The following is a 19302-nucleotide window of genomic DNA, read 5'->3' on the forward strand; positions in this document are numbered from 1 at the left end:
CTTTTTCTGTTGACACTTTAAATTAATCTCGTTTCCAATATTACGTAGTTCTCCACTTTAGGATTCACAGTTAGGGATTTAACATTCCATCGCACTAGTTAATCCGTTTTGTGCAGAGTAATTCTGCTTGGATCTTATAGATGTGTTTGTCTCTTAATTGCCGGCCGAAGTGGCCGTGCGGTTAAAGGCGCTGCAGTCTGGAACCGCAAGACCGCTACGGTCGCAGGTTCGAATCCTGCCTCGGGCATGGATGTTTGTGATGTCCTTAGGTTAGTTAGGTTTAACTAGTTCTAAGTTCTAGGGGACTAATGACCTCAGCAGTTGAGTCCCATAGTGCTCAGAGCCATTTTGTCTCTTAATTAATTTTCTGAGTCAGGTTAACACCTCAAAACACACATGCCATTTTGGAAAGGAAACATTGATAGGCAGGCTTTTTCCAGAATGACGAAAAGGTGGTTTTAGAGGTGGAACGTTTCCTAAAAACAGAAAATGCAAACCAAGGTCTCCGACAAATCATCCACTGGTTACAATGTGAAACTTCCCCTTTTTAATGTAAAGAATGACTGAGCTGGTAAAACTTCTACGTTACTTGGTTTTCAAACTCCAGAGTGAAACCGAACGTACTGAGACAGTTTTCTCTTTACTTATTCTGATGATTACTAAACTGACACACAATATTTTGTAATGTTGGGCAGTTGGATTTGAGCAGCCCCTAGGGTGGGGCAGTTGGAGGTGAGCCGCCATCAGTGGTGGATGTGAAGAGGAGATGCCAGAGTCCTGAGATGTTAATATGAGCGGACGATCTGGACGCGTGTCAGTCACAAAAAGGAAATATGTTAAACTGGTATATTGTAAAATGACTTTTTAAATAATAATATCAATATTTATATATGTGTTTGGAGAGAGAGAGACTGATTTTTGATTGAGATTTTTACTTTAAGTCGTAACTGGTACCTGAATTTTGGTTGCTGCCTCCTTGAATGATCAGCTTCTGCACCAGTTGTTGACGTATTGCAATTTGGAGGAAGTTATTGTTCTTTAAGGTTTAAAATACGACTCTGTTAGTTACTTGGTTGTGTTGCGAATAGCTTTGAGCCCAAGTTTTCGTAGCTTTTCATACCTAAGGGACCACTGTTGTAAGTAAGTAAGATCAAACAGCAATCTGCTTTTCGTGAGAAAAGCAGATTGCTTGGCACACAAACTTCCTTCAAACCACACGTCCTGCTACATCAAAATTGGTCAGTGGAGTTCAGGACCATACTATTGTGCAAGAACATAATCCAATTACTGTAATTAAAAAATTGTGAGAGGTTGTTACTTACTGAATGAAAACTATAGAGAATGCATTTCTTTTCTTGCGTTTTAGTGAACTTTGTACACTTACAATTCTGTCGATTGATAGACGGCGACGACAATGAAGTTCACCTCCTTTTACAAAAACAAGATATTTCTTTTCTTCACTTCCAGAAAATTTGTATACATAAATGTTTGGCAACTCTTACACATACTTCACTCGGTTTTATAACTAAAATATCAATTTTCATTAAATATAACATTACTTTCTGAGCGACGGCCTAGCAACACGTCCTCTTTCCACATGATACAGATTAACAGTCTTTTTTTTAATAAAATCAATTGTCTTTTTTTTAGAGTCCATACTCAAAGATTCTCTAATACTATCGTTGCAGGGATTGCGCGCTAAAGAGTTTGTTGCTGTCCAGCTGCGCTTCACTTCACTTCAAGTACTTTTTGAATCACATTTACATTTTCGGTATTTACATACATTACTGAGCTTCTCAGAATAAACTCAGGCACAAATTAGCTAAAGCAAATATATATATATATATATATATATATATATATATATATATATATATATATATATAATGACTTTTGAACACTATTAAGGTAAATGCATTGCTTGTTCAAATGGTTCAAATGGCTCTGGGCACTATGGGACTTAACATCTGAGGTCATGAGTCCCCTAGAACTTAGAACTACTTAAGCCTAACTAACCTAAGGACATCACACTCAGTCATGCCCGAGACATGATTCGAACCTGCGACCGTAGCGGTCGCGCGGTTCTAGGCTGAAGCGCCTAGAACCGCTCGGTCACCACGGCCGGCCATTGTTTGTTCTCTATCAAAATCTTTCATTTCCTAACTATATGCCTATCAGCTGGCAGTATTGGCACTCGCTGAATTGTAGTAGTTCGAGCAACGAAGATTTTTGTGAGGTAAGTGATTCATGAAGGGTATAGGTTACTGTTAGTCAGGGTTATTCTTTATAGGGATTATTGAAAGTCAGATTGCGTTGCGCTAAAATATTGTGTGTCAGTTAAGTAATGATCAAAATAAGTAAAGAGAAAACTGTCTCATTACGTTCAGTTTCACTCTGGAGTTTGAAATTCAAGTAACGTAGAAGTTTTACCAGCTCAGTGATTCTTGACATTAAAAAGGGAAAGTTTCAAATGTGTCGCACTAACGGGTGATCAGCAGAAACACTCAACTGAGTCCAATTAAAACAATTTTTCACCGTCGCTGTAGCAAGGTTGCGTACATCAGATTACTCATGAAGTAAGACGACACGTCAAGGCTACGTTGCAGAGCTGACTTATCGAATTTCACTACTGTACATGCCAATTGTGAAACGACGACTCTCGTGAACTGGTTCCTGCCCCTTGTCCTCTCTCACACTCTGCGTAAAGTGCAGCTGGAACCTTCGACTCGCTAATTAATACAGCCACGGTGGAGCGGCTGCTGTCAGGCTGCAGCGCTGATAAATAACGGACAGGCAGGCGGCTGTGCCTCGGTAGGAGGCGGGCGTGCGGTTTTCGACTCTCACGGGAAAGCGGCGGCCCGCGCTGCCTGAAGCCGTAATCACGACCATCCTCAAGTCACCGCTGGCACGCCCCTCCACTGCTCGCAGCCATCGAAAACTCTCGCCGCCTCCCCACCACCACCGTGCGCAGAATGTGCGCCCGGAGGGCTCGCTGACCGACGCGGTCGCGTCACAGACCGATTAAGAACCGTGACGACATACAAGCGTCGTAATTCTAGTCGTCTGCATCGGGGGAGTAGAGCACACTTAGCGGCTACGTATTTGCCATAGGCTCGTATGTCTTCGACTCTGGGTCTCGAGCGAGAGATTTATTATTTTGAGGCATAATTATGCTCTGCGCTACGTTGTATCTCCCTCCATGGCTGAGCTTTTAGTACGGTTCGCAGTCCACGAGAAATACGGGCCCCGCAACGAACTTGTGACGTCATACTAATCGTCTTGTCTGCACGTTTCACGAATGCTTATCTTCGTGCAGCTCCCATGCGTAATCTGTATGTAACCGAAAAGGTGGCCTCTAAAGGTCTTAAGTTTTTCATGTGCTATCGAGAGGTTGCTTGCATTTAAAAGCACAGTCGGCTGAAGTAGTTACTTGCTCCCCACTTGGGATCGCTGGTAGCCCTCGTTTCACATACTGTGATGTATGGCAACGGCCTGTCTTTCTCGTGGGCCTCGGTACAGCTTACCTGAGTCAGATCCTAGTGCAGCAAGGCTGCAACAAATGTTTTCCTTAGTGGAAGATTTGGAACAGGGTACACACAGTCTTTTCTCCCCAAATAACAAGTAGCATCACCAAGCACCAGAAAGCTGACAGAGGACGAGAGATTGGTCTGCTGACACCAAGCCAATCCATATTTCACCTGAATGATCCCGCCGGTAGAGGATGACCTGGCAGTCGTTCAGTACCGTGATCATGTGCTTGGAGCCTGATCGTAGGTTGGCACTTTTCGGTATTCCTGCCCTACTGGGCGCTTCACTGCTTCATTTTTTTTCCGGCAGGCTATAGGGGATGAGTAAGCGAAATGAAACTTCAAGCGTTAAGAAGCTCTGTTATGTTATTTTTTTGATGATAAAATGGAGTCAAATTTGCAACGAATTTGTAAATATGAGCCCACTTGTCAGTATGACGTTGCACCCTGTCTGGGTATGGGAAGAGTGTGATGAGCCTCATCTGAGACGAACCGGCCAACAACCGATTCTCTATCTGCTCCTTGACAACCTGGATAGTGAAACTCGGATGAAGTTGACGTCCGAGCTGGTCACAAAGACTTTTTCTATTGGAGACAGTTCTAGGGACCTTGGTGGAAAAACGAGTATCACAACATCACGCAGACATTTCATAGAGACACGTGCCTTGTGTGGACGAGTATTGTCCTGTTGAAAAATGGCATCACTATACTGCCCAATGAGAGGTAACACATGAAGATACAGGATATCCGTGACGGGCCGTTGTGCACACAGAGTTCCCTCAATCACTGCCAGCGCTGACCTTAAGTCATTTACCCGATGGTTCCCACGCCATGTTGTCAGGAGTAACCCGGCTGTGCCTCTTCAACACATTGGAAGAATGGAATCTCTCCTCAGGTCTCTGTTATAGTCACCGATTATTGTTGTTCCGGATAGTATAGAACTTCAGTTCATCGCTGAACTCAGTAAGACATTCATGAGTGTCCATGCTTCCCTCTAAGGTACCAGCCCAAATGGAGACGTTTGTATTATGGTGTTAACGGAAACCAACACAAATCCGTATTCCGGCTGCTCCTAGTCACCGACCACTGGTGTGGGGGCGATACAGAATGTTGTAGGGAGTCCATTATTTATTGTCGGATGTCAGGCGCAGATGCCAAAGGGTTATGATGTGCTTGTTGTATTATGCGGGATCCTCCCTTATGGTGGTCAGACTTGGCTGACTAGAAATTCGGCAACTAGTCTGTCCGTCCTCTGTTCCCATGCAGCCCAACATCAGACCATTGTCACATCTGAATGCCACACAGATCTGGATATTGCACTATTCGACCAGCTGGAGAAACGAGTTCTACAATGGGATCTGTGATATTCGCTATTTTTGACTTCATTAAAATAGCAAATACGAGTAGTTAATACTTTCAGCCAGAAGGCAAATACTTGTTTGTAAATAATGATTAATGTATAATGAGGCGTCGCATGGCGACGGTGGAATTTTCTAAATAATGTAATTCGTCGTCTTTGGGCGGCGATATAAACAGAAAAATACGGATAGATATGCGATCCTTCACTATTTTGTTCGCTGGAGAACAAATGAAGCCTTGAGCGCTAAAAAGACTTGTACTGTTTTTCTCAAGTAAGACGGACGCAGATTTGTGGCAGTCTGATCTAATTTTTACTAAATGTATAAAAAACGTGTATGTCTGAGTTGAGTGAAGTGTAACGAACTGTTATAACTTACCGTGACGACGCACGAGCGACTCAAAGAAGACAATGGCAACATAAAAGAGCGCTCAATGGACATGATACGGACATAAAAATCTACCGTCATTGTAGTACTAAGCTTAAGGTACGATATATGTTTTAGTTTATAATAAATATTTGTTCTGGGAATACTGAATCATTTAGCAGTGCTCATTCCTATCATCTCCTCAGTATTATTTTCATTTTAATTATGCATTTTGCTAAGATTACAGACACCAAGATCAGCAGTCCAATGTGCGTGTTACATTGATAAAAAGAAAACTGTTTTATCGTCTTCTTGCATCAGCTTTAATATTGAATTTCCCTTTTGTGTGATGTTACAGTTGTTTTTGCGCCCTTAAGAACTTTCTGGTCCCTTAGGAAATTGTTTTGTCATAACAATAACTTCACAACCGGGTATGATCGTATCTACGATCATGAAGTAATTAGAAGGACGATAACGCAATTTCTTAATCAATAGCACGCTAGTTGAGACTGCCTCAAGCCACGCGAAACTGCAAGTAGAAACTATTCACATCTCATAATGCAATATTTTATGAGAATGGTCAATCCATGATTCTTACGCCAATTGCGATTGATAAAACAGTAAGCTAAATCTCAATTTCCAACTTTCCATTGAATAAAACATCACTTTTATTTTGTAACATCACACTTGGCGCCCGAACAGGGACTTGACCAAAAATTTGTTCAAATGCTTGGAAAATTTTCTATGTGCTTGTGTTAATAAATGTTCTGTAGTTTCACGTACACATCATCTCTCTGTGAGAATGACGTAAAATATGCTGGTCAATAACGCAGTTTAATTACCGAGAGAAAAGAAAAGAAAAGAGACGTGAATTTGCTGAGACAACATAGCGGTAATCAAGCCATCAAAAAGTAAGTCAGAATTTTGTATACGCAGTGTAGTGCTTCAGTAGCAACGTAGCTTTTCCAAGTCGATCCACATCCTTTCTATCTCCTTCCCGCTATAGAAAATCTGCTTTATTTTATCTTTCAAAGTAAAATTCTTCGTAGTCTGATAACAGAAATTATTTTTCTCCATTGTTAGTATAGCTGTATTACATTTTCAACATCGTGGATAGTGTGTGCAATTTGCAGTGAAGAGCATCTTCAATCATTTGTCTGAAACGTTTAGGTTCCATCTTGTCTTCTCGCCAGATAGAATTTCATTTGTTGCTCACGCGAGAGCGGTGCTCTTAGCGGACTCACCACGTCACTGACAAACGACGAAAGCCTTGCGTAGCACGGGGTTTACTGACGAAAATGGCAGATAGTAAACAGAGACAGGTGACAACAGGAGACGGGAGTGAAGACGTTTATAGTATTCCATACCTTTTACGATCGCGAACGGTTGGTTCCCGTGTGGAAACTGAACTAACCATGTCTGTGACAGGGGAAAGTGACCCTAAAGTCCAAATTCTTCCCGCTGCAGCTACAAATGACCTCGGTGCGTTAATGGAAATGCTGAAACAACAGTTTGACGCAGTAAATGAGACTATAAAAACACAAAATGAGACTGTTAACGCCCGATTAGATGCAGTAAAAACACAAAATGAGACCATAAAAACACAAAATGAGACTGTTAACGCCCGATTAGATGCTGTAAGCGAATCAGTAAAAACACAAAATGAGACTGTTAACGCCCGATTCGATGCTGTAAGCGAATCAGTAAAAACACAAATTGAGGCTGTTAACGTCCGATTAGATGCTGTAAGCGAATCATTAAAAACACAGCTAGACACAATCAAAACAGATCTGCATAAAGAAATTACGGCTGAATTAAATACCCATTTGGGTGAGGTGCAAACTAAGATCAGTGATCAAATTCAGAAAATGCAGAAACAGGTGAAAAGTGAAATAGCTGAAGTATCTGGAACATTAAACACAAAAATTCAGGCAGCTACCAAAGAAATAAACTCAGTTAGAAATGCAGTATCTGACATTGAAGGTGTAGTGGAGGATCTGTCGAGGCAGATAGACTCAATCAATATTGAAGAACAGGTTAAGAGCACCGTGAAAGCACACGCGGAGGCATTGTCGGAACACTACGGTGAATGGATAAAGGGTAAAGACATTTTTATCGAAAAGAAGGTCAGGGAGGAGCTTAGGGAGACTGTCAAGGATGTAACTTATGAAATCTTAGCTGCTCCTGGTAAGTCTGGAGACACGGTGGTTTCTCAATTGGGACAGATTCGGAGGACACTTACACGGGATCTTCCCGAGTGGAAGCAGCAAGTAGTGGACGAAGTCAGAATGCTGAGAAACTGGGTAGAAAATCCGCACACGCATACGCAAACTAAAGGGAACAATTCTTTAGACGGTGACGAATGTCAGTCAACTCCTTATCGTTCACCGCCTGATTACATGCAAAACAACAGTCCTGTTGAGTCCAGAGTAGGGAAAATAAATGATCCGCCCACAATCGTGAGTTTAATGCAAGAGGAAAGTGTGATTAGGCATCGCACTTTTCCTGTTTTTCATCCGCAGAAGCGAGAAATACACCCCATCGTGTTCCTAAAGAATTTTTCCGGCATATTTCCCAGGAGCTGGACAGACAGACAGCGTATTCAGTTCGTCACTGGCTTTATTTCTGGTGATGCAGCGTTATGGGGAACGGAAATGGTAGACACGTGTAGGAATTATGAAGAGTTTGAGAAAATGTTCTTGGCAAAATTTTGGAGTAATGGGGTACAGCAGAGATTAAGGAAGGAGGTGTATAGTGCGGAAATTTTCAATGAGAAGCATGGAAGTCTCCGGCGATACTTCGAGAAGTATCTAGCAAAAATTAAATTCTGGGATTCTCCGATTTCTTCCAAGGACGTAATTATGATTCTCAAAAGCAAACTCCCTGTGTCTATTAGAGAGAAACTAGTAAATGTGTCCGAAGAAGACACGGATGTATTCCTTTCTGTGCTGGATTCCTTAGATTTAATTAGTGAGGATGTGCGCTCCAAGGTTAGCAGCGGCAAATTCTTCCCTGGCAACCAGCAGAATGCATCGCACGCGGACAACAATGCGCCGAAGGAGAGAGCGAGCTACTGCGACCGCTGTTGCCAACCTGCCAGCCGTTATGAAAACGCAAACGGCAATAACTTTAAACGGAAGCAGAAAACCAATTACAGTAATCAGCAGAGATACCACCCAATTTACAACCACCAGGCACAACATCAGTACGGAAACCCACCCTTTAATTCTGCGCCTGAGCAGTATGGAAATTCTCCACAAACGATTGGTAATTTTTCAAATGGGCCAGTGTACAATCAAAGTTATAGGTCGAAAAATAGCAAGTGGCATGGGCAAGGCGGAGGCCATCCAGCACATCAGAACAACTTTTCACAGAATAGAGGACCGTGGAACAATTTTCAAACGGTACCAAATGCGAACTTTCCTTCACAAGGAAATGGTTCTGCCGGCAACCAAAAGATCGGGCGACAGCAGCCGTCTCAAGTATTTTATTCACAAGTGAATGCACCCAGTGGATTTTACCCCTTTACACCGGCATTAGTACCACATAACCAGCACCAATATGAAACGGAACAAACACTTAAGGCCATGAATGACAAACAGGTTAAAAATCCCGCGGAAAATTAGAGGCAGCGCCTTTCAGCCTCCTAGAGGTCGCTGCCGGTTCCAGTGGGGGTACTAACGAATACTCTGATTCTGAGTATGTTAATGCGATACGGTACGACCATGAGACCGACTTACGAGATGACCTTGCACCTGACCTAGAAGCTCAAGACATTAATGACATTTATGATGAACAGGTCCAGGCTTCGATTAAGATTTCTATTGCCAACATTCCTGTCACAGCCATTATTGATACAGGAGCAAACATCAATGTGATGTCATCATGTCTCTTCAGACAGGTGTCTTCTGTTTCAAAAGTTTTATGATTGCCGATTCAAGGTTGCTCCAAATCGGGAGCGATTGGTCCATTGAAACAAAGAGTTAGTTTACAGACACAGCTCCAACTGCAGATAGAATATGTTTTGGTTTCTTACCTCTTGCGTACTGGAAATTTCCTTGTGTGAACTGTTAATGATAAGTATTGTGTTGAACAGCGCACTGACTACATGGTAACGGCTACTACATGTAAACTTTAAGTACTAAATGCTATGTATGGAAAAATTGTTTATAGTGATGGACATGAACTGATATTTCTTCAACAAGCTGAAGCAGGAAATTTGGGTTGCAGAAAGAATTTCAATTTAGCTTTAAGTTAGTATAAAAAAAAAGTGCTTGCGAGGTGATTGCCAGGATCTATATAAATATGTAAAGGTGAGAAATGGAGGAGGATGCGTAAATAAGTACTTCTCTCAAGGTACAAGAAGATTTATAGATTTATTTTTAGTAATGTAAGTACTTGAAGTTCTGTTATAAAAGCCCAAATTACCTGCTTTAAAAAAAAAAAAAAAAAAAAGGTACATGTTCAAACAGTCCAGACAGTGGACAGGAGTAGAAGAAATAGCTTAAAATTCAGTAAAAGCGTGCTGTTAAATGGAAAAACAAGTGGTAACCCACATGTGTTCACGCAAGGAGACAATAAGCTGTAGTAAACTAAGTTAGGTGAAATACAGTACAAATAGAGGCAAACCATGAAGCATCAATAATGTAGCGTAAGTACTCCACGAGGCCATTAATTGCTATGAAAGTAAACTATTTCCCTGTGATCTGAGCTCAATGTAAAGAGTATATGAGGAATGTTAGCTGACGAATTGATTTCAGTAGAATCAAGGTACTAAATAACCACACAGCAAGCCCCCTGTATCATAAATAAGTCCAAGTAAAGATCTTCAGAAGATTTGTAGTGTAATCTAGCGACCATTCAATACCCTAATTGAAGGCTAATCTAAAAAACAAGCAATGCAGTGATATTTAAACTTAATACTGACTATAACCAGAGTAAGACGTAGAAGTAGCAAAGCATGCTGTAATGAAAGAGGCTGAAATTTATATATGTGCCTATGTTTATTATGATAATTTTATTTACATGCAGATTTTATTGCAAAAATGTCTGCTAAGACACTCCTCCTATGAAATCCATTTTCCTTGTGCCCGTTCCTTTTGATCCTGGTTCATTAACCCAGACCAAGGGTCGACTTGTAAAAGGCACGTGTGCTTCGAGGCAAAGCAGTGCTTATGAGAAATGAGACACGTAGCGTGATGAACTTCGCTAGCTTTGGTAATGTTTGTTATGGACCGGTTGCGTAAACCCAGTGAACTGTCGGTAATTCCATTCATGCGAAAAATAGTAGACACGCGTTACCCTATTTTTTTTTAACAGAGAACAATTGCTGAGTACATGAAGCGAAGAGGGAGACCTATTGTTATCCAGTCTGCCCTCAAATATAAAAAAAAAAAATTGGCAAGCACAAAGGAAAGCACAAAAAAAAAATTCAGCGTTAAATGCGTACTCGTTAAGTAGTAGATATGCTGCGTGGCAATAGAAAATGATCTTGGGTGCACTAAAGAATAAATGCAACGAGTGTTGCGAAACCTGTGGTTTTCATAACGAGGAGATGAGCCCTTAAAAGAAAATTTGAAAGAGTATTTTTAGGTTCACTAGTGAAAGTAAACCTTGAGATATAAAGAGTCCATTCATAAAGCAGTTGTTCACTGGACTTAACAAAAGGAGTGACCATTAATTGTAAATATTAGCTCGTAAGTGATCTTTTGTAAATAGTAGAATATAAGTCTTTCTGTACCAATGGAGGAAACCTGCAAAATTGATTGTTTTGTAAATGAACTCTATCGGCGAAGGAACTAAGCACGAATGCTGTGTGAAGATGCACACTAAAGTGCGACGTGCATAATAAAAATAACTGTTCACTGTATCTTAGTGGTAGTGTTGTACTGCAAGTGTAAAAAGAAGTCAACGCTACGACAACAGGTGCAACGCAAAGTTCAGTGTTGTTCTAATTGCAGCGACAGCTAAAAGATTCGTCGTCACTTACCTGTGAGCCTCAGGGGAGGCAGTTGACAGAGAAGTATGGAGGCAGCTTCAGTGTCCGGCTCCTCCGATGGAAAACGCGCGCGAGGTGTTTGTATCGATGCACTCGTGTGATACGAAGTTCACAAAAAAAAAAGGAGCAATCGACGACCAGCAGCTCTGTTACAGCCTGAGCGCGAACGGATACTGAGTGTTGGAGCTTACGCAACACTGTGCAGCCGCTGTGAGTGGCTGACGTGTGGGTGACGAAACAATCCAAACTTTAAACTGCTAACCGCCCTGACTTCGATCGTACATACTGGAGGAAAGACATTTGTACACTTGTGTGACTACATCTTCATACGTAAATTAAGCAATTTTCTTGAGTTGAAGTTAAGATGAGTAAGAAGTAGATTGTTAGATTACTCAGACCTTAAAGCCATTAATACCGGCACTCCTGAACGCTGCTAAAATGAATTATAATCCTGTCTCTTGATGAACAAAGAAAATGAATGTGCACTATAGGAAGACCCTAAACTCCAGACCAGTCCCGATCCTTAACAAATGTATCCAATAGGTTGTAAGTTATACTAATAATTTTCCACTTCTTCTGTTTCATATTGTAAATAAAAACCCGGGAAGCCACTTGAATTCCTGGCACAACAGTGGAAAGGACAGATGTACTGCATGATGAACGCCGTAGACAGCTAACACAGAAAGTGAAAGCATCACGAAGTGTAGTGCTACGTTATTAAACTGTAATTGAACCACAATGAGTCAACGGATGCTCGAACATTGCCCACTCTAGTTTAGTGAAAATAAGCACTCACTGTACTCATGTATTAGTTGTTAAGCTCAAGAGAAAGTAATTTCTGAATTCTATCCCATGAAGAGCGAAATGAACGTTCATTTATTGTTATAAGCAAATATGAACCAAACTTAAATATGCACATAAATGTTAATCTTGGTATTATGGAATGAAGTGACTGATGAACAAAGAATGAAAAACTTTATTTTGAAAAATGATAAATATCTGATATATGTTTATAAATGTAATTTCAATTTATGTACATGGTACGCCAGTAACATTATGTAAATGTCACACCAAAAATCACGAATATCTCATGAGGATCGAGGTAATCCTTCGGCATTCCCTCTCTCCTCATGGGAGGCAATGTGATATTCGCTATTTTTGACTTCATTAAAATAGCAAATACGAGTAGTTAATACTTTCAGCCAGAAGGCAAATACTTGTTTGTAAATAATGATTAATGTATAATGAGGCGTCGCATGGCGACGGTGGAATTTTCTAAATAATGTAATTCGTCGTCTTTGGGCGGCGATATAAACAGAAAAATACGGATAGATATGCGATCCTTCACTATTTTGTTCGCTGGAGAACAAATGAAGCCTTGAGCGCTAAAAAGACTTGTACTGTTTTTCTCAAGTAAGACGGACGCAGATTTGTGGCAGTCTGATCCAATTTTTACTAAATGTATAAAAAACGTGTATGTCTGAGTTGAGTGAAGTGTAACGAACTGTTATAACTTACCGTGACGACGCACGAGCGACTCAAAGAAGACAATGGCAACATAAAAGAGCGCTCAATGGACATGATACGGACATAAAAATCTACCGTCATTGTAGTACTAAGCTTAAGGTACGATATATGTTTTAGTTTATAATAAATATTTGTTCTGGGAATACTGAATCATTTAGCAGTGCTCATTCCTATCATCTCCTCAGTATTATTTTCATTTTAATTATGCATTTTGCTAAGATTACAGACACCAAGATCAGCAGTCCAATGTGCGTGTTACATTGATAAAAAGAAAACTGTTTTATCGTCTTCTTGCATCAGCTTTAATATTGAATTTCCCTTTTGTGTGATGTTACAGTTGTTTTTGCGCCCTTAAGAACTTTCTGGTCCCTTAGGAAATTGTTTTGTCATAACAATAACTTCACAACCGGGTATGATCGTATCTACGATCATGAAGTAATTAGAAGGACGATAACGCAATTTCTTAATCAATAGCACGCTAGTTGAGACTGCCTCAAGCCACGCGAAACTGCAAGTAGAAACTATTCACATCTCATAATGCAATATTTTATGAGAATGGTCAATCCATGATTCTTACGCCAATTGCGATTGATAAAACAGTAAGCTAAATCTCAATTTCCAACTTTCCATTGAATAACAACATCACTTTTATTTTGTAACATCACAGACCCAACTCTGTAAGCCGCTAATAACGTTGTCTCATACGAGTGCGTGTCCTTCACAGTGATCATTTAATATCTAACGCTGCACAAGCTTGTCATATACCCTAACAAGCTTGGTACAACACTAAACATGAACCTCTGGTGGTCGTTCTACCTGTCACAGACAACTGCGTCTTTAGAATGAAATTTTAACTCTACAGCGGAGTGTGCGCTGATATGAAACTTCCTGGCAGATTAAAACTGTGTGTCGGACCGAGGCTGGAACTCGGGACCTTTGACTTTCGCGGGCAAGCGCTCTACCGACTGAGCTACCCAAGCACGACTCACGCCCCGTCCTCACAGCCTTCATTCCGCCAGTACTTCGTCTCCTACCTTCCAAACTTCACAGAAGCTCTCCCGCGAACCTTGCAGAACTAGCACTACTGGAAGAAAGGATATTGCGGAGACATGGTCCCGAGTTCGAGTCTCGGTCTGGCACACAGTTTTAATCTGCCAGGAAGTTTCATATCAGCGCACACTCCGCTGTAGAGTGAAAATTTCATTCTAGAAACATCCCCCAGGCTGTGGCTAAGCCATGTCTCCGCAATATCCTTTCTTCCAGGAGTGCTAGTTCTGCAAGGTTCGCAGGAGAGCTTGTGTGAGACTGATGACCACAGATGTTAAGTCCGATAGTGCTCAGAACCATTTGAACCATTTGCTCAGAGCTTGTGTGAAGTTTGGAAGGTAGGAGACGAGGTACTGGCGGAATTAAGGCTGTGAGGACAGGGCGTGAGTCGTACTTGGGTAGCTCAGTCGTAGTTCAGCGCTAGCGGCCGTGCGAAGCGGAGGTCCGATACTTCCGCCTGTGCGGCGTGTGCGAGTGTTTGTTTACTTGTGGACTTAGTCTGCGCGCTGGCTAGTAACAACGATCAAGGCGAACAAGTACAGGAAAACTACATTACGATTCAATTTCTGCAAAGACTACAAACGACCAAAGGCTTTAGCAGTGGAACGATTCATTCGAGAGGACGTCAAGATACCGCCAAACGATATTGTCGGAATTCACCTGTCCATCGTTAGTCACACGGTGTATGTTAAGGTGGTAAATGACGCGACGTGTGAGAGAATTCTACAGGCGACAAAAGCAGGTCTCCGATTTTGCCATAGTGACGGGAATGTCGGCACGGTAACTGTAGAACATGCTGGTCTGGGTGTACGGACAATACGTGTTTTTGAGCTGCCATTTGAGCTCCCGGCTGACGAAGTTATCGAGGCTTTTAAGCCATACGGCACGGTACATGGTCACACAGCAGAACGCTGGACACAATTCGCCACGTACCCCGTTCTTAACGGAGTGCGACAGATCACTATTTATCTTCAGAAGCATGTACCGTCCTATTTGACAATTGGTGGTTGTCGGGCGGTCGTGATTTACGATGGTCAACCACGTACAAAAAAAATGGCTCTGAGCACTATGGGACTCAACTGCTGTGGTCATTAGTCCCCTAGAACTTAGAACTACTTAAACCTAAGTAACCTAAGGACATGACACACACCCATGCCCGAGGCAGGATTCGAACCTGCGACCGTAGCAGCAGCGCGACTCCGGACTGGAGCGCCTAGAACCGCTCGGCCACCGCGGCCGGCAACCACGTACATGTTCTGGCTGTGGCCAGGAGGGACACCTCAGGTCGAACTGTATGCAACGGCGGATTACGCAACTGCCTTCAGATGTGCGGGAGCTGTTGCCGGCGATGACAGTACTACCGATCACCTATGCCAAAGCCCTCGCTGCGTCCGCTGATGACCGAAAGGACACAGCCCCGGTGGAAGATCAGGATGGCACTCTCCGAAACCTTGTAGCAGGCGTCGGGATGACAGAGGATGCTGCTCCATCGAGCATACAATCTACGGCGACAACATTAGATGAGACCGAACTCCCACCAAGCACACCGATAGTACACGAAGCAGTTCCAGCCACGACGGATGCTGTGCCTTCTGGAACGCACTCTGTGACGACAACATCGGTTTAGACCGAACTCCCGCAAGTACAACGATGGGACTCGATACACTTCCAGTTCCTACGGATGCTTTTCTGTCGGGCAGCCGTGATTCCCTACAATCTGAGGACACGGAAGGAAGATCACGCAAACAAAGTTCCCCGAAAAGGAGGAAACGGCGTCGTCGCACGACATCTCCTAGGGATGACTACCCTTGCCCCGACGACGATGTGCCTGTGGGCCAAGACCACACAACAGCCTCTACGAAACAGGATGAGGCATGGAAAGTGTTCGATCAGACCCGCAGCGGTCTGTCACATTGACGGTACCGGGACGTGGTGATGCTGAAGAGGAATCACAACCAGTTGGCTCTCCAGACGCAGATGCTGTGGCTATGGACACGAATATATCACTGCCTGCAAAGATGTGGTATGACGATATTGAGGAGGCGCCGGACGTCGTACAGAGGCAGCCGGCACTCACGAAGACGGCCTAATAATTGCTGAAGGTGAAGGGAGAGGGGCGAGAGAACGTCTTCTAACTCAGCCCCCAGCGCCGATGCAGGGATATGTTGTTGCGCCTCGACAGAGTGGGATTCAACGTATTGCGAACCGTATTGCGACATTAAATATAAATGACGTGCGTTCATCGGCCAAAATACACCTACTGAAGGAAACGATTTGGGCATCTGATGTGGATATTGCTTTGCTGCAGGAAGTCCACATAGCTGCACTCCCATGCATCGCAGGCTACCAATCCTATTCGTCACATGGAGATCACAATGGGAGTGGGGTGGCAGTTTATGTGCGAGATGGCTTCCCAGTGGAAAACGTGTGTTACCTTCCGTCGGCCAGGGGTATGGCTTTCACGACGTTTGGGACACGCATCATCAATCTTTATGCACCGTCGGGAAACAATCAGCCCCGAGAAAGGGCACGATTTTATGCAGAAGACATTGCCCCACTTTTCCATGGACTTTATGAATGTGTAATAATTGGTGGAGATTTCAACTGCGTTCTCAGCCAGAAAGACCAATGGCCGCAAGCATACATCAGCCAAGAGTTGCGAATCGTTGTCAACGACCTTGTACTTAGTGACACGTGGGAATTACGACATGGAGATGCACCAGGATACACCTATGTGACAAGTCATTCGGCGAGCAGGTTAGATCGCATTTATATCTCACGGGCTCATGCAAATGATGTCCAGGACGCGGAACGCTGGCCATTGGCATTTTCCGATCACAGCGCTTACATCTGTACGGTGCTTCTTCCCCGTAGAGAGGTGTGGAACAGTAAGGCCCCGTGGAAATTAAACATTCAACATCTACATGATCCTGAATGCCGTCAACGGATCCTTGAGTCGATGTGCGAGCGAAGGGTTGGAAGGTATGCGACGAAGCTTGATTGGAGGCTGACTTGTGCTAAACCGGCGCTTCGCCGTACGTTCATCTCATATAGCAGGGAGATGGCAGAACGGCGCCACCGTACGACCGACTTTTATTTTGCAGCGCTTCGCGACCTGGACAATGGTCCGCCGGGACAGGACGTCTGGATCGAACGCAGAAGGATAAAAGCTAAACTAGTGGCTTTAGCTCGGAAACATCTTCAGGGAACCATGGTGCGCGCCAGATGTCACGATACGATAATGCACGAGATTCCTTCCATGCACCACGTCGTGAATGAACGAAAGCACCGACGACGCGTTTTGGTACGGGAATTAATTACCCGCGAAGACCGAAGAGTGACACGTCAAGCGGACATTGTCTCTGCATTCGTCGACCATTACCAACATATCTATCGGGAAGAAGCAGCCCCTGTCGATGACCTCGAACGTATAGCCACGTACGTCTCCCGTACACTGACGGTGGAAGCCGCGGGAACCTTACTGGAAGCTATTAGCTGTGAGGAAGTACATGATGCGATCGCAAAGAGTGCTTTGAATCGGTCCCCAGGCATTGATGGACTTCCTGCTGAATTTTATCGAGAATTTCGCAACGAAATGGCACCGCGATGGACGGAAATGTACAACGAGATGTTAAATTCCGATGCACCTATTCCACCGGCTTTTATGGAAGGCCTCTTGGTGCCAGTACATAAACCGAAACCAGGAGTTATGGTCACACATTATCGCCCCATCACCCTGCTTAATGCCGACTATAAGATCTTTGCACGGTTGCTAGCGTCCCGATGTCGTATGTTAATTCGTAGCGTTCTCTCTCCAGAACAGACGACACCGGGTGTATCGGTGAATGTGCAAACAGCTACTGGCGAATGCCGTGACGTGATAGCGCTGGCGGAGGAGTGCCGGCTTAAATCGGCGATGGTGGCGGTTGATTTTGACAGTGCTTTTGATAAGGTGCGCCACAACTATCTGTACGCTGAACTGGAACAAATGGAATTTCCAGACCGTTTTACTGGTCTCATTAGAAGGATTTATGGGGGCGCACAATCCTTGGTACAGGTTGATAGGCGTATAGCAGGGCCCATTCAAATTTGACGATCCATTCGCCAGGGCTGCCCTCTTTCGATGCTGCTGTTCGAGATAGCGTTGGAACCATTGATTGGGAGGCTAACAAATTCTCTTTCTGGGATGGAACTGCGGCGCTACACCTTCAAATGTTGTGCCTATGCGGACGACCTCCTGCTGCTCGTTCGTTCTGAGGAAGAGGTGAAGACGGTCCTAGAACTGTTGTTGGACCACAGTGTGACGGCGGGTAGTGCAGTGAACATGAACAAATCGGCAGCAATGCCGGTTGGAAGGGGCCTTACGCCGGAATAAATCAGTCCGTTTCCTTATGTGCAACGATTCCGCTATCTCGGCATAGACTTTACCTCATCTGTAAAACATACTGCAGCAGTTACCTACCGACGTATTTTACAGACAACACGTACCATGGTCCGACATCTCCTACGGCGCCTTGATCCTTTGCAGCGAGTCGAATGTCTGAACACTTATGTGGTTTCTCGAATGGTGCATATTTCGCAGATCCTCCCCTACCACTCACGCTCGGACGTCGACTTCAATCAGCACTAGGATATTTTGTGATGATTGGGTCGCCCTTGAAGGTGCGATACGCAACGCTCACGCTCCCTACAGACAAGGGGGGACTCGGACTTAAACGAATGTTCACTGCCGAGCGACGGCGCTCCTTCTAGCCACGATGTACAAGCAATGGCGTAGCGGGCGTGATTCCCTTACATCCCGCCTACTGGATCTCCTAGTTCCAGCGTCCCTCACACCTCCGGTGGCGGTGGGCAACATTACGCCACATTTTGCGCATGTATCAACATTTATCATGGAACTTAGTTATATCAGAGACGAGCTTCCGCGCACGAGACCGCCATGCGCGAAGGATTATTATGTTTGGCTGATACGACGAATGAGTCGTAATGTCATTGAACTCAAACACCCCAAGTTGCATTGGCCGAAGATTTGGAGACATGTGCACCAAAAATTCCTTCCTACCTTCATTCGGGCACTGTGGTTCTCTGTCACGTGTGGCAAGTTCAACACCAACCAACGACTCCATGAAATTGGACTAGTGGACACTCCACTATGCCCAAAATGTCGCCAAGTGGATGACGACCATCACCGCTTAACTTGTATCGCGGTGGAGGACGTATGGCTCCTAGGAAGACAGATGGTGACTTGCTACCTACGTGTGACCCCGCAACATATTACACCTGCTTCCTTCTTACATCCGGAGAGTGACTACTTTCCAGCGAATAAATCACAGTCGATCATATGGGTCAAAGGTTGGACGATCGCGTACCTCTATGGGGATGCTGCCAAGTCGCGACTCGACTTTTGGTATTTCTTGCAGCAAGCCCACAGTGTGGTTCATAGATGGTCACACTATCGGAAAACCTTTGCCAACTATCT

This window comes from Schistocerca piceifrons, chromosome 7 (assembly GCF_021461385.2).
Source record: "Schistocerca piceifrons isolate TAMUIC-IGC-003096 chromosome 7, iqSchPice1.1, whole genome shotgun sequence".
NCBI lineage: Eukaryota > Metazoa > Arthropoda > Insecta > Orthoptera > Acrididae > Schistocerca > Schistocerca piceifrons.